This window comes from Apodemus sylvaticus, chromosome 12 (genome assembly GCF_947179515.1).
Source record: "Apodemus sylvaticus chromosome 12, mApoSyl1.1, whole genome shotgun sequence".
NCBI lineage: Eukaryota > Metazoa > Chordata > Mammalia > Rodentia > Muridae > Apodemus > Apodemus sylvaticus.
Genome location: NC_067483.1, coordinates 76,882,694 through 76,899,899, shown reverse-complemented (window position 1 = coordinate 76,899,899; position 17,206 = coordinate 76,882,694). Strand labels below are relative to the sequence as shown.

The window sequence follows — 17,206 nt, the reverse complement described above, 5'->3', positions numbered from 1 at the left end:
ATACCCAGATAGCAATACATCTATTTACAGCAAAAATTCTTCAATATTTTAAGTTCACTGTTGAGAACTGCTGCATATATTTTTTGAAAGAATCGTTTCATTTGTCTATGTACCTGGCGCTCCAAGAATTCTGCTGGAGTGTTTTAGAGAGTAAGGCTGGTTTCCTAGCCCAGTAATGCACCCAGCATTGTATAGCCCATGACTAAGCAATCATTTTGACTTTCAAGTTTTATTATAAAAAAGTACCTTGGGAGGCTATACAGCTGCCATAAATCATGAATTCTATTGACAAAACTGAGCAATGTAAACTGCAAACCTTCCAGAAAGATTCCATCATTGTAGGTACCATTGCGGACACATGCGGTTTGTGGAAGAAAACATGAACATTGCCTGGAGTCGGAAAGAGTTGACCGAAACTTTGCAGATGAGTTCTAGGTGTTCAGGATTTCAATGGAGGAAGGTATGAGAGATAAGATAAAAACACAAATGACAACAGAGCTACAAGTGAAGTTCCAAGCTCTGCTCGAACAGCAGCAGCCTCACAAGGATGCAGCAGGGCAGAAGAGTTGCTTCTCACAGATGAACATAGAAAGCAGTTTAGTCGGGAGGAATCGAGACCTGGCAAGGCTTAGGTGGACTTTGCTGAGAGGACAGTGAAGGACAGTGAAGGAGTCCTTGATAGGTAGGGACAGGGTTGGAGAGAGAGAGCACTGACTGATTTTAACTGCCAACAAAAGGCAGTGTTCTAGCACTGTGTGATCCAGAAGGTAAAGAAGAGGAAAGTCCACCAGTGTGGCAAACTTACTGTTGTCTTATTTTAAGAAACTGTCACAGCTGCTGCAGCCTTCAGCAGCTGCCGTGCTGACCATCACTATTTAAACAGCATTTCCACCAGCTGGCACTCAGCAACATCTAAACAAATCTGCCACTACCGAGCAGTTACAAAGGACAGAAGGCTCAGCTGAACATCGGCAGGTTTCAGCAATAAAATATTCAAAGTTAAGGAATATACGGTTTATAGACATAATGCTAGTTCACACTTAATAGGCCACAGTAGATGTCATTTTCAATGCCCCAAGAGATAAAACATTTGTGTGACTTGTTTCACAGCAGTATTTTGTTGAGATGCTTTGAAACCAACCCTAAAATAACTTTGTGGTATGCCTCTGTTATCTAATGCCCAGACCCAATTGTAATTTTACTAAACACCCAATCTTTCTATCCCAAAGTCACATGCTTGCATTTCATAATCATTCTCTTTGATGTAAAATAGTGCATTCCTCCCTTTCTTTTATGCCTTTGACAGTTGTAAAGGTTCAACCTTTTCACTCTCCATGGTAACTTTCAAACCTAATTCATCTGATATTTACATATAATTGGTTATGAGGATGACTATAATTGATGCAGTGCTCTGGTGACATAGATAACATCCCTTCTTCACTGCTAAAGTTTTGATATCCTAGTTTCAAAAACCTGTGAACACACATGTCATCATACAAAGGTAAAGAGATATTTGTATGTCCTTAAACTAAAAATAAGGATCTGGAGACTGGGAAGTTAACTTAGATTATTCCAGTAGGTCTTTTACTACGAGGGTCTTTGTAAGGAGGGAGGCAGGGGTCAGAATAATGAGTAGAAGATGCAGGGATAGAAGCAAGATGTGGAGAATATGGGAAAGGGTTGTAGGTACAACCCAAATGTGTGCAGCCTCTAGAAGCATAAACAACAGCAGCAGCAACAAAACTCCCCATTTGCCTTTGAAAATAATTGCTTGTAGACTTCTGAAAATAAATGTAAGCAATTATGCTTGTAGCAATCTGTTACAGAAAATTGGCAACAGGAAGCCAGTGTATCAGCCATTATAGCAGGAGGCTCTCTATGTTGGACCTGCTTAGCATTTGTATGTAAAACAATACCTTCTATGGGTATGAATTGACTCATGCCTGGTGTAGTGTTGCATAGAATATGAAGACAATTAAGCTCTCTGTAGGCTCTATTACAGAAGAAGAGAATGGTAGAGTCTACGTAGCCTCAGGCTGGTCTGTGAAGTAGTGTCTGCTATCAGTGATGTGAGACAAAGTCATTTGTTTCTGGTGTTCCAAACTGTTACACAGAGAAAATCATTTGGAAGTTCAGTAGCTACATGCCTAGTATCGGGAATGGGGGTTGATTTACTTAGAAATCTATTACAACTATAATAGCAGTTGCAAGTGGAGTCATTCTCTAGAGAAATTCCAAGTCTACAGTCCTTCTGTGAGATGATTTTACACAAGACAAAAGTGGGAATAAGAGTTGTAAATGACTCTCCATCATTCCTATCTTTGATGATGTTACTATCTACAACTTTCCCACAATTTCATTCTAAGATGGTTTGCTCTCCTAGAAGGAAACTGATGACCAGTGTATTTGACTTGACTCGTCCTGTAATAATTGCCAGAGGTCCAGTGTGGAGCATCTGTTATGGGACAGTATTTGTATTTCAATTTTATATTTAGGGATCAAATGAACATGGATTACATGAGTAAAAATCTTGGCTAGAATAAAATTCCAGGTATTACCTGACTCTCATAAGCATCACTTTGATTAGTGGACTCAAAATGACACTGTATAGTAACCCCAAAATCCTGTGCATTCCTTTTCCTTGCAGCTAGTCAATTTTCCTAAGTGGTGACCATGCCTTTGGGGAAATACTGAGAAAATATCTATGTAATTATGTTAGAATCATAAGGACCCTCTCAGGGAGACTTGGCTTCTGATCCACAGGACTCTGAACAGACTTAGATGTGTGTCCTGGGTCAAACTCTGATTCTTCATTGGCCTTTCACAACTGAGTTTTTCCATGTTATGTAAATCAAAATTCAGTGGGAACCTTCTTTATTTGTTTTCTAAGATTAGTTAGCAGCTACAAACTGTTGTGAGCTAGAAACAGCTGGTTACGAGTTTATTTTTGGTGCCTGCTAACAATAAAACATATGCCCTGCTGTAGATGGTGTGCATTTTTAATGGCCTCTTCTTCCTCAGGATCCCAACATCTTCACTGACATCTGAAAGCTCATCCTAACAGCAGCAGGACCCACTTCCACAGTGGGAATGAAGAAACAGTAGTGACTGAATTGTCCAAGGATGCTGGAACCCCTCCCACTAGCACATTTTTTATTGACTCTGGGAGCAAATTGGTATCTGGATTGTAGCAAAGGATAAAGTGAAAAGTTGTGGGTGTGTAGTTCAGAAATGATAAACTTCCCAATTTCTGGTATCTCCAAACCTTTAGCTTCCTTCTTTCGTGTTAAGCTGGGGAATGTCAGACATCTCTAATTTCATTATGCTTAGTTGAAATTTCATTCAGTCTACAAAATCAACCCTTAAAGATACTTCTGTCTACAATATAACCCAGAAGTTATGCCTCCACAGTCCAACACACACACAACACACACACACACAACACACACACACACACACACACACACACACGTAAGTGAATTGGACCCAATCTTAAGGGTACTTTCCTTTCGGTAAGTTGGCTTGGCCATAGTGTTTTGTCACAGCAATAGAAAAGTAACTAAGACAATAGGCAACATTAATTTCTTCATTTTTCTCTCTTATAACAGGGAAGGGGTTATGGCATTAATGGTAACACCAGCAAGAACTGTTATCCATCTCTGTGTGGTAGTGATGCTGAGTCTAGTAAGTAAGGTATGTGTCCCATGATTCTTTCTGTTGAATAATAAAGGAATGTCTATTCACAGAGTGAGCAAGGAGAGATCAAAGAAAAGGCTCTTCTGACTTCAGTTTGGTGAACTAATGAGTTTATCGGGGTTAAATAGGAGAGCATAGGAGCCTCAGAGGTGGCTGTGCCATTGAAGAGTGCCACTTACAGTAGGACTGTCTCATGAAAGGGCCACCACTGAAAATGCTTTCCCCCAAGCAATTGCTTGCTGTGTGTGTAACCTCGGGATGGAAACCTGTGAGCCTTGGAGATTGGTGAGCCCTGAGAGGCCCCCCTTCATTCTTCATAAGTGAATTGGAAGACGCAAGATCTTGTCAGGGTCCCACATAGGTCACAGAGCGCAGATAATCAAAGTGGTCAAGGTTGTATGCAACCCTGAGGAAACTGCTACGCACAGTGGGGTGGATTTGGACTCCACATGATAATGCTGAACTGTGTTTGGTCACTATTAACTTTATCCACAGCTCTCGCTGTATGTGACCAACAGTGAAGGCTGTGGGTAGTTTTCTTATATTATCTTAAAAACCAGTCTGAAGTAGAGGCTCTGACAATTGATTGATATTACCCTGCCATTGGTTGCTTTTGCCATTAGTTATCTCAGGAAAGACAAAAAACTTCTGGCACATGATTCAGGAGCTCATGTTAGGTTTAAATAAAAATAATGGCCTAATATGTTAATTAGGCTAAGTATCTGCCTCTAGAACAGTTGTGAATCTATTTGGTTGTATACAGACTGTGTCCTAATTAGCTTTGATTGCTAAACAGCTTACACTCATCTTGGTTGTTAAATGATACAGGATACCCCACTCCACTGTGGGCAGCCATAGTCCCTAGGCAGGATGTCCTGAGCCCTATAAGAAAGCTACCTACAGAGGGGAGAAAGGTGACTCAGCAATGAAGAGCACTACCTTCTTTTGCAAATCATCTTGGTTCATTTCTCAGCACCCACATGGCAAAGTCAGATCTCTCATAACTCCAGTTGTGGGGAGTTTGATATCCTCTCCTGGTTTCCCCCACCCCCATGTGTAAGTGGTGCACTTAACACCCATATGGGTGAAATGCTCATCCACATGAAAGTCAAATATGTAACAAAAAAGAAAGCTATCTAAGCATGTGTTTGCCACCAAACCAGCAAGCAGTGTTCCTCCACGATTTCTCCTTCAAGTTCTTGAGTTCCTGCCCTGACTTGCCTGATGATGGACTGTGAGTTGTAGGCTGAAATAAACCCTTTTTCTTCCTTAGGTTGTTTTTGGTCATAATTTGACTGTTTGCTCGTCACAGAAGAATATACTTAGAACAGACAGGGTTCTCTATGCCATATAACATACTTACCTAAGTGAACAATCCTATAGACCCCTCTGGTCCTATACGGTCTTGTAAAACAAACAGAGACTCACAGGAACTACACTCCCATTTACAACCACTTTTCCTATGATTGTTTATATGTGGCAATTCCACATTCTAAATCAGCTCTAAATCATCAGTACTAACCTATAGGCTGTGACCCCTTTGGCAAATATCGATCTGCAAAAATATATAAGTAGCAAAATTACAATTATGAAGTAGAAACAAAAATAGTTGTATGGTTGGGGGGTCACTATAACATAAATAACTGCTATAAATGGTCTCAGCATTAGGTAGGTTGAGACTCACTGCTGTAAACAGACAGCCTGCAAGTGATTAGGATTTGTTTTAGCAGTAAAACCAAGTGAAGAACCATTTTCTCATCAATGCTACATCAAACTCAAGGTGAACCCATGTGTATCAAAAGCTGTGGCAGACCAAAGCAAAGGACAAATATGCAATGGGATTATTTATCCAATCTTTCTGATATCCTTCTGTCTTTTCAACATCAAAACCTAGCAAAGATTGTTGAAAAACTTTACCTCTTAGATAGTCCTGACAGCCATAGTAATCCTGTGCATTTGACCACTGTTTTAAAATACATATAGAGCCCTTATTTATGTTTATATAAACAGTGGCACAGGGGTGACAACTGTCTTGCTGAAGTTAATGGACTGAACAAGACAGAGCTTGTGTTCATATTAAGAAGGGCTAGGAAAGGAACACATTCTGTAGTTCTGGCTCTCAGAAGACCAAAATTATATTGTGTGTGTGTGTGTGTGTGTGATGTCCAAATATAACCTCTTGGGAAAACCACTCTGCTTGAAGAAGTTAACAATAGTAAACCAAACAATGTTCTAGGAATAAATGTTAGATCTATCTTTAGTGCAATGTTATGCACAAGGTTAGACTAAGCCAGAAGGAATGTGCTTTGTGTGGTGAGAAATAAACTGAACTTATTTGGTACTCTTTCTCTTTGTCCACTCCCTAGACCTGAGCCCTCCTCATCCGTTTGTTTCTAGGGTTCCATTATTTGGAGCATTGAGAAGGGGTGAATGCCAAAGTCAAAGACTATATAAGAAGCTTTTCCTCTTTGGGCATAAAATTAGTGTTTAATACAAAGCACATGAGGACTACTGGAACTCACACCTGTCTTATTACAACATGTGCAGAAGAACTTTCCCAGCTGCATGGCTTCTGTGATCTAACAGATACCATTTCTATAATTAAGGTGAGAATCAGAAGTATTGGTATATACATGAAAGGACAAATGGGAGTCAATGAGTGTGACGTGGAGCTCTTTCCCCTCTTTCCCCCTCGGATGATTAGTTGACTCTGACTGAACTTCTTCTTCTTCTTTTTTTTTTTTAATTTAATTTATTTATTTATTTATTTATTTATTTATTTATTTATTTTTGGTTTTTGAGACAGGATTTCCCTGTGTAGTCCTGGCTGTCCTGGAACTCACTCTGTAGACCAGGCTTGCCTTGAACTCAGAAATCCTCCTGCCTCTGCCTCTGCCTCCCAAGTGCTGGGATTAAAGGCATGCGCCACCACCGCCCGGCCTGACTGAACTTCTTATCTTATCTTGTTTTCCTTTAAAATGAAGGGGGGTGGGCAGTGAGCCACATATTGGTTAGTTTAATGTCAAAGTATTATTATTATTTTGCTTCTGTGACAAAACACATAGCAGAAGCCATATGAGGGAAGAAGAATTTACTCTGGTTCACAGTCGAAGGTGACGTAGTCCATTATGGTGTGGAAAACATGAAGGAGCTGGAGCATGTTATTGAAACTTCACATCTTGGTGAACCAGGCAAGTGAAAGACCCAAAGGAGGGCTTGCTTATACAGTTCAAGTTTGACTCCCACAGTGACACATTCCCTCCAGTCCAGCACAAAGGCTCCATCACTTCCCCAAACAGAGCCACTATCTGGGAGCCCAGTGTTTAATCACAGAGGCCTATGGTGTATAGATTGGTCCATTTATATAACATTTAAGGTTATACAATTTTCTGATTAGTTTGTTGTGATCAGAGAGATACCCAGTTTTAATATCTCTTCATTCTTTGGTCACATTCAGCGTAAGTTTCCCAGACCATCTAAGGAAAATGACACTAACTCATAGGCTCTTGGTATTGTTTACGACAAACATTTAAAGAGAATTATAAACTATATGTAAAAAGCCAAACTATTTATCCACAAGTATGGGTATAAAATTGATTTTGTTTAGAAGTTTACGTATTAGCGTAGGTTAGTCTTGAAAAGGTTAGATGTTATCCTGGAGAATAGAAAAAAAATAAAGATAGAATGGATATCATAGCAGGAAAACTTATCTGGGTGCTGAATCTTTGCTCTTAAATCTGTTGCTTCTGTTGCTTCTGTACCACTAACTAGTCAGTCTTCACACTATTGTATGACATGCAGGAAATACTAGCGAATCCCTGAGAAAAGAGGGATGTGGAACCTGAAATCCTTGTTTATTTTCTCCACTTGCAACTCTTCACATTCATTTTAAAATTCCACCTTTTTCTGTTTTTTGTTTTGTTTTAGAAGGAATGTGAAGAGTTGAAGAAACTGCAAGTGTAAAAAAAAATAAAGAATAAAGTTTTTAGTTTGAAGGAGATCATGAGCCCTTTGGTGGTTGATCCTCATCTTGACTGAATCTAGAATCTTGTAGGGGACACACCTTTGGGTATATATATGAGTGTGTTTCCAGAGAGGAAGTTCCATCCTGAAGGTGACTGTCATCATCCCATGGGTTGGGATCTTAGGCTGAGTCCAGAGAGACAACAGGAAAACAGCAACAACTGCAATACACTGCCGATTCTTTTTCTTTGCTTCCTAGTCTTTCCAGACAGAAGCAAGCACCCTTAAGCTCCTGGGGCCATGGTGGATATCTTTGAGGGGCTCTATGCTTTCTCTATGATAATGGACTGTACACTCAAACCATGAGCCAAAGTAGATGCTGTCTTTTTCAAATTGCTAAGTCATGACATAATATCTAATATATACAAAGAACTCAAGAAGTTAGACCCCAGGGAACCAAATAACCCTATTAAAAAATGGGGTACAGATCTAAACAAAGAATTTTCACCTGAAGAAATTCAGATGGCCAAGAGGCACCTTAAGAAGTGACTAACATCATTAGTCATTAGGGAAATGCAAATCAAAACAACCCTGAGATTTCACCTCACATCAGTCAGAATGGCTAAGGTCAAAAACTCAGGAGACAGCAGGTGTTGGCAAGGATGTGGAGAAAGAGGAACACTCCTCCACTGCTGGTGGGGCTGTAAGATGGTACAACCACTTTGGAAATCAGTCTGGCGGTTCCTCAGAAAACTGGATATGACACTTCTGGAGGACCCTGTTATACCTTTCCTGGGCATATACCCAAAGGATTCCCTGGCATGCAATAAAGACACATGCTCCATTATGTTCATAGCAGCCTTATTTATAATAGCCAGAAGCTGGAAAGAACCCAGATGCCCCTCAAAGGAGGAATGGATACAGAAAATGTGGTATATTTACACAATGGAATACTACTCAGCAATTAGAAACAATGAATCCACAAAATTATTAGGCAAATTGTTTGATCTGGAAAATATCATCCTAAGTGAGGTAGCCCAGTCACAAAGAATACACATGGAATGCAATCTCTGATAAGTGGATATTAATTAGCCCAGAAGCCCTGAAAACCCAAGGTACAAATTGCATAACAAATGACTCCCCTGAAGAAGTATGGAGAAGATCCTGATCCTGGAAAGGATTGATCTAGCATGGGAAGGGAATAAAAGGACAGAGAAAAAAAGGAGGGAGGTGATTGGAGAATGGATGGAGAGAAGAAGGTTTATGGGACATATGGGGAGGGGGGATCCGGGAAAATGGAAATCATTTGGAATGTAAACAAAGAATATAGAAAATAAAAATATTAAAAAAAAAGAAAAAGAAAAAAAGAAAAGAAAAAGAAAGAGTAATTAATACAATCCTAGATAAAAAGAATAGGATATCTCTTTCAGAACTCTTATACCTTGATTAAATTTAGAAAATTTGACTGCAGTATTATAACACTACTTTTTATACAAACTATATTAGAATTTTCTGCCCTCTGTTATTTTGTTTATCCAGGATCCAGTTCAAGATCTCTGTTGGTCACCTTCCCATTACTCTAAGAAATAAATGAAAAATTAGTTTTGTATTTTGGCCCATAGTTTCCAATGTGTCAGTCTAGGATAAGTGGGTCCAATTATTTTTGGGCCTGAGGTCAGGTAGCCTGTCATGCATAAGCACAAGGTAGAACAAAACCAGTTGTTTCATGCAGTTTGACAAAAAGAGGAAGACAGTAGTAGGTCATGCTATGGCTAACATTGCAGGTTCCTTTTCAAAGCCACAGTTTTAATAATTGGAGAGTTTCTACCAAACCCCTTCTCATAAAGATCCACACCCCAAACACCACCATAGCATTATGGGCTCTGCATCACATGGACCTTGGAGGGACATTTATCCAAATATTGACATTCTACCGGTAGCTTCCAAAGTCTCATGTGCATATTAAAATGCAAGGCAAATATTCTCTATTTCCACCAGTCCCTGGGATCTTGGTTGTTGCAGCATCATTCAGTAGTTAGGTCCAAGGTCTCTGCTTATACCATAGGTAGGGTATAAACACATACTGTAAGGCCAGATAAGAAATAAAAACACAAGTTATCCAAGATACAATGGCTTAGAGAAAATGTTTCCTGTTGAAAAGGAAGGAATTGGACCAAAGAAGACTGAAATCGAGCACTTGAAATCTTACATTCTACAGCTCTGTGCCTGGCCTTCAGAAAATGCTGTGGCAGGATGCTGGTGTAAAAGGGCTGGTCAACCCTGTCCCCAGACCTTGAGATCAGGGGCTTCTTGCAGGGACACTGACCCTGCTACACTTCGGTCACACTGGCTTTACTCTGAAACCTTGATGCAAACCTATAACCTGATACTATTTTTGCAATTTTTCATTTGCTTTGATATCATGATTTGAGTTCCTTGCTTTTATAACTTCAAAAGGATTTTTAGAATAATTTTTCATTTTTATTTTTCAAATTAAAATTAGCATGTTTATTGTATAAAATTATGGTTTTCATTGTGATATTTTCATAAATATATGGCATACACTGCATTCATATTTATCTCGCCTTCCCTCCAGCCTTTTTCTGTTTTTCTTTTTCCTTCTAAATCTGGCTTAAGATGATGATCTTTAGCTCTATCCACTGCAAATAGCATAACTACTTCTTTGAGGCCAAGTATGCTGGTACACACCTTTAATCCTAACACTCAAGCAAGTAGATCTCTTGAATTTCAGGCCAGACTGGACTACATAAAGAATTCCAGGCCACCCAGGTCAACATAGTAAGACCTTGTTTCACAAATTAAAACAAAGAACCCATTGTGTATATTTATCAGTTTCTTCATTGTTTCTTTATCTGTTGATAGACATGTAGATTAATCCCTTTACCGACTCTTATGAATGGTGTCCTAATAAATATCGACATATCATCTCTCTTCTAAGAACATTTAGATTCTTTAAGGTATGTACCCAGGAGTATTATAGTTGGATCAAGTTCAGCTTTTCATTTTCTGTGGAAATTCTATATGTATTTCCATAGTGATATCATGATTTTATAGTCTGATCATCATTCCACAAGAGTTTGGTTGTTGTTGTTCATTTTGTTTTGTTTTGTTTTTGTCCTTGCATTCTGGCTAGCACATTTCTGTTTTCTTGATAATCATTCTGACTGGGGAGATTAATAATTTCAATGTCTTGCTGGTCCTTAAATGTCCTTGTTACTAAGGGTGATGAGCAGTTTTTCACGTATATATTGGCCATTAACATCCTCTTTAAAGAGGTATCTGTTGACCTCTGTCTGTGTTCTACATTATTATATAATTTGGGTTTTTCTTTGATTTTTGTTGCTGCCTTTTGTTGTTTAATTTTTAGCCTCCCCCCCCCCCCAAATTCTAAGTATACTTCATGTCAGAAACACACCGGGTAAAAGACATACTCCAGGTTTTTAAAAGAAAGCCTTTTTTTATTTTTTAATTGTGTGTATGTATGAATGGGTGGGCAATTATTTATATTCTCCTAACTTAATCACGCTAAGTCCTAAGTATCTAGGAATCTCTCTATTTACTAGGAGGTTTTTAAAAAACGTGTTTTGAATATAAGCCTTGAAAGGCATTCTTTACCAATATTATAAAGTATTTTAATTATCTGTTATAATATCTCTCCCTTTTACCAGCTTTATTAATTTGGATGCTCTGTGTTTTTCTGTCAGTTAGTTTGGCTAAGGGTTTATGCTAGCTAGTTTTTCTGTCAATTTAACACAGGCTAGAGTCATTTGGAAAGAGGGAACTTCAATTGAGAAAACTCCTACCAGACTGGCCTGTGAGCAAGCCTGTGGGGTCGTTTCCTGACTAAGGACTGGCGTGGGTAGGCCTGTCCCATAGTTGAGAGAGCCTTCTTCGATGGCTAGTTGTGGCTGTAGAAGAAAGCAGGATGAGTTAAGCCCTGAGAAACAACCCAGTAAGCAGCACTCCTCCACTAGCCTCTGCATCATCTTCTGCCTTCAAGTTCCTGCCCTGACATTCCTCCGTGCTGGGGTACAGCCTGAGAGGTCGAAGCAGAAATAAATCCTTCCTCCTTACATTGCTTTTGGCCATGGTATTTTATCATAGAAACACTACCTAAGACAGGGTGTGGCCAATTCTTTTTTTTCCCAAAGAATAAACTCTTTGTTTTATCTATTCTTTGTATTGTTCTGTTAGTGGGCATTTAATCAGTTACCACACTGATTTTTATTACTTGCTTGTACCTACTAATTTTCAGTTTGTTTTCTCTTACAATTTTTAATCCGGTGGGGTACAACATTAGGTCATTTATTTGTGATATTGGGTTTTTTAAATCCCCAAACTCATAGATGTAAACCTTCTCTTAGAACTGATTAAACCATGTCCTAAATATCCTTGCAAGATTTTTTTAAAATTTGGATTTAAGTATTGAAATTTGCACCTGTTTTATTCAATAGCATAATGATCATTTAAGAATGAATAATCTCTTTATTTGTGTTATTTCTCTTGCTATTTCTTTTTTTTTTTTTGGTCTGATTCTATTTTGATCTGCTAAAATACAAGAAATTATTTGAATTCATTTGTTAGTTCCCAATATGATCAATTTTAGAAAAAAATTTAGCCAGCTATTGCAAACCATGTATATTCAGCAGGATTAGAAGGAAATGTCTGTAGATGTCTGTTGAGTCCATGATGCAACTTAACTCTCGCCTTTTCTTTTTGCATATTTAGTTTGACTCTATGAGTGTGTGGTAAGTCACTCATTATTACTGAATATGGGCCTATCTGTCCCTTTCAGTACAACAATATTTTATTTATGTAATTGAGTACAGTAATATTCAGTGCATACATAAATATGTATATACATGTGTATACACATATATGCAATCATATCTTCATAATGGGATTTTACATTTATTAAAATTCACTAACTTTATTTACCTATTTCTTTTTTTCTTTCTTTCTTTTTATTCGATACATTTTTATTTACATTTCAAATGATTTCCCCTTTTCTAGACCCCCACTCCCCGAAAGTCCCATCAGCCCCCTTCCCTCCCCCTGTTTTCCCACCCAACCCTTCCCACTTCCCTGTTCTGGTTTTGCCCTATACTGCTACACTGAGTCTTTCCAGAACCAGGGGCCACTCCTCCGTTCTTCTTGTACCTCATTTGATGTGTGGATTATGTTTTTGGTATTCCAGTTTTCTAGGTTAATATCCACTTATTAGTGAGTGCATATCATGATTCATCTTTTCAGTCTGGGTTATCTCACTTAGTATGATGTTCTCCAGCTCCATCCATTTACCTATTTCTAATATTGGCTCAAAGTCTGCTTTAGGATGTAACATGCTGATTTCTAATAATTTTAGGCTTCTACTTGCTTCATATGCCATTTTATATTCTTCCAATTTCAGTTTTAGCATGTATGCATGTTTTTGCTAGTGAGGTATATTACTTGTGGTCTAAAAATGATACTCTCATGTTTTAATCCAAGTTAAATCAATTGTTCTCTATTATTAATTATAGGTAACCCCATTTACAATTAGAAGCATTATTAAGAAGTACTTTTTTTGGTTTTCTGGATTTTGGTTTTTTTGAGACAGGGTTTCTCTGTATAGCCCTGGCTGTCCTGAAACTCACTCTGTAGACCAGGCTGGCCTTGAACTCAGAAATCTGCCTGCCTCTGCCTCCCAGAGTGCTGGGATTACAGGCGTGCACAACCACCGAGCGGCAAGAAGTATTTCTTGATTCATTTTATTTTTGGTTTGTTTCTCTGGTTGGGTTAAATAATCATTCCTTGTTTTTTCCTCTTGTATTCATAACAGGTTGGATTCGCCTGACTGGATATTAGTTCTCATCTGTTCCTCTCAAGAGATTTTTTTCCCAGAGTTTTGTGATTGAGACTGTCCTTTTTTCTTTGTGTGTAGGGTTATTTTAAGTATCTTTTGCAATACTTTATTAACGGTAACACATTTAGTTTGTGCTTATCTTGGGAGGGTTTACTTATCCTTTGATTTATAAAGATCACTTTTGTATGCATACTAATTTTAATTGACAATAACTTACACATAGCAAAAATTATATTCTAGGCTTTTCTGGTTTTGGCGAGCAATCTCATGCTATTCTGTTGACTTTTTCCTTTGAAAGTGAGTTGGAATTTTTCTCCAGACTCTACTCTGTGGTCTTAACATTTTAATTATAATGTATCATGGAGAAATTATTTTCAGTTGATGTGTATTTGAGAGTCTGAATATACTTGTATTTACATATATATCTTTCACTAACTTTGGCATTTTTGCTACACTTTAATTGAATAAATTTTCTATAACTTTACTCATATTTCAGCTCTTTCTTTTTTTTGAATATTTTTAACTATTTTACTGAAAATGTGTTAAATTTTTTTTATTCGATATATTTTTTATTTACATTTCAAATGATTTCCCCACTCCCAAAGAGTCCCGTAAGCCCCCTTCTCTCCCCCTGTCCTCCCACCCACCCCTTCCCCCTTCCCCGTTCTGGTTTTGCTGAATACTGCTTCATTGAGTCTTTCCAGAACAAGGGGCCACTCTTCCTTTCTTCTTGTACCTCATTTGATGTGTGGATTATGTTTTGGGTAATCTAGGTTTCTAGGTTAATATCCACTTATTAGTGAGTGCATACCATGATTCACCTTTTGAGTCTGGGTTACCTCACTCAGTATGATGTTCTCTAGCTCCATCCATTTACCTAAGAATTTCATGAATTCGTTGTTTCTAATGGCTGAATAGTACTCCATTGTGTAGATATACCACATTTTTTGCATCCACTCTTCTGTTGAGGGATACCTGGGTTCTTTCCAACACCTGGCAATTATAAATAGGGCTGCTATGAACATAGTAGAGCATGTATCCTTATTACATGGTGGGGAATCCTCTGGGTATATGCCCAGGAGTGGTATAGCAGGATCTTCTGGAAGTGAAGTGCCCAGTTTTCGGAGGAACCGCCAGACTGATTTCCAGAGTGGTTGTACCAATTTGCAACCCCACCAGCAGTGGAGGAGTGTTCCTCTTTCTCCACACCCTCTCCAACACCTGCTATCTCCTGAATTTTTAATCTTAGCCATTCTGACTGGTGTAAGGTGAAATCTCAGGGTTGTTTTGATTTGCATTTCCTTAATGACTAATGATGTTGAGCATTTTTAAAGATGCTTCTCCGCCATCCGAAGTTCTTCAGGTGAGAATTCTTTGTTTAACTCTGTACCCCATTTTTTAATAGGGTTGTTTGGTTTTCTGGAATCTAACTTCTTGAGTTCTTTATATATATTGGATATTAGCCCTCTATCTGATGTAGGATAGGTGAAGATCTTTTCCCAATTTGTTGGTTGCCAATTTGTCCTCTTGATGGTGTCCTTTGCATTACAGAAACTTTGTAATTTTATGAGGTCCCAATTGTCAATTCTTGCTCTTAGAGCATACGCTATTGGTGTTCTGTTCAGAAACTTTCTCCCTGTACCGATGTCCTCAAGGGTCTTCCCCAGTTTCTTTTCTATTAGCTTCAGAGTGTCTGGCTTTATGTGGAGGTCCTTGATCCATTTGGATTTGAGCTTAGTACAAGGAGACAAGGATGGATCAATTCGCATTTTTCTGCATGCTGACCTCCAGTTGAACCAGCACCATTTGTTGAAAAGGCTATCTTTTTTCCATTGGATGTTTTCAGCCTCTTTGTCGAGGATCAAGTGGCCATAGATGTGTGGGTTCATTTCTGGATCTTCAATCCTGTTCCATTGATCCTCCTGCCTGTCACTGTACCAATACCATGCAGTTTTTAACACTATTGCTCTGTAGTATTGCTTGAGGTCAGGGATACTGATTCCCCCAGAATTTCTTTTGTTGCTGAGAATAGTTTTAGCTATCCTGGGTTTTTTGTTATTCCAGATGAATTTGATAATTGCTCTTTCTAACTCTGTGAAGAATTGAGTTGGGATTTTGATGGGTATTGCATTGAATCTGTAGATTACTTTTGGCAAAATGGCCATTTTAACTATATTGATTCTACCAATCCATGAGCATGGGAGGTTTTCCCATTTTTTGAGGTCCTCTTCCATTTCCTTCTTCAGAGTCTTGAAGTTCTTGTCATACAGATCTTTCACATGTTTGGTAAGAGTCACCCCAAGATACTTTATACTATTTGTGGCTATTGTGAAGGGGGTCATTTCCCTAATTTCTTTCTCAGCCTGCTTATCCTTTGAGTATAGGAAGGCCACTGATTTGCTTGAGTTGATTTTATAACCTGCCACTTTGCTGAAGTTGTTTATCAGCTGTAGGAGCTCTCTAGTGGAGTTTTTTGGGTCACTTAGGTAGACTATCATGTCGTCTGCAAATAATGATAGTTTGACTTCTTCCTTTCCAATTTGTATCCCTTTGACCTCCTTATGTTGTCGAATTGCCCGAGCTAGTACCTCAAGTACAATATTGAAAAGATAAGGAGAAAGGGGGCAGCCCTGTCTAGTCCCTGATTTTAGTGGGATTGCTTCAAGTTTCTCTCCATTTACTTTGATGCTGGCTACCGGTTTGCTGTATATTGCTTTTACTATGTTTAGGTATGGGCCTTGAACTCCTGTTCTCTCTAAGACTTTAAGCATGAAAGGATGCTGAATTTTGTCAAATGCTTTTTCAGCATCCAATGAAATGACCATGTGGTTTTGTTCTTTGAGTTTGTTTATGTAGTGGATTGCATTGATGGATTTCCGTATATTGAACCAACCCTGCATTCCCGGGATAAAGCCTACTTGATCATGGTGGATGATCGTTTTAATGTGTTCTTGGATTCGGTTGGCAAGAATTTTATTGAGTATTTTTGCATCGATGTTCATAAGGGAAATTGGTCTGAAGTTCTCTTTCTTTGTTGGATCTTTGTGTGGTTTTGGTATCAGAGTAATTGTGGCTTCGTAGAAGGAATTGGGTAGTGTTCCTTCTGTTTCTATTTTGTGGAATAATTTGAAGAGTATTGGTGTTAACTCTTCTTTGAAGGTCTGATAGAATTCTGCAGTGAAACCATCTGGTCCTGTGCTTTTTTTGGCTGGAAGGCTTTCTATGACTCCTTTGATTTCTTTAGGCATTATGGGACTGTTTAGATGATCTATTTGGTCCTGATTTAATTTTGGTATTTGGTATCTGTCAAGGAAATTGTCCATTTCCTCCAGATTCTCCAGTTGTGTTGAGTACAGGCTCTTGTAGTAGGATCTGATGATTTTTTGGATTTCCTCAGTTTCTGTTGTTATATCTCCCTTTTCATTTCTAAGTTTGTTAATTTGGATACTTTCTCTGTGCCCTTTGGTCAGTCTGGCTAAGGGTTTATCTATCTTGTTGATTTTCTCAAAGAACCAGCTCCTGGTTTTGTTGATTCTTTGTATGGTTCTCTTTGTTTCTACTTGATTGATTTCAGCCCTGAGTTTGATGATTTCCTGCCTTCTACTCCTCCTGGGTGAAATAGCTTCTTTTTGTTCCAGGGCTTTCAGGTGTGTCATTAAGCTGGTAATGTAAGCTCTCTCC

General features: G+C 38.5%; 1 pseudogene; it reads left to right on the top strand.

Moving 5' to 3' along the window:
* Positions 1-358: 358 nt before the first annotated feature.
* Positions 359-17,206, top strand: part of LOC127697077 (E3 ubiquitin-protein ligase RNF125-like) — a 36,273-nt pseudogene continuing 19,425 nt past the window's right edge.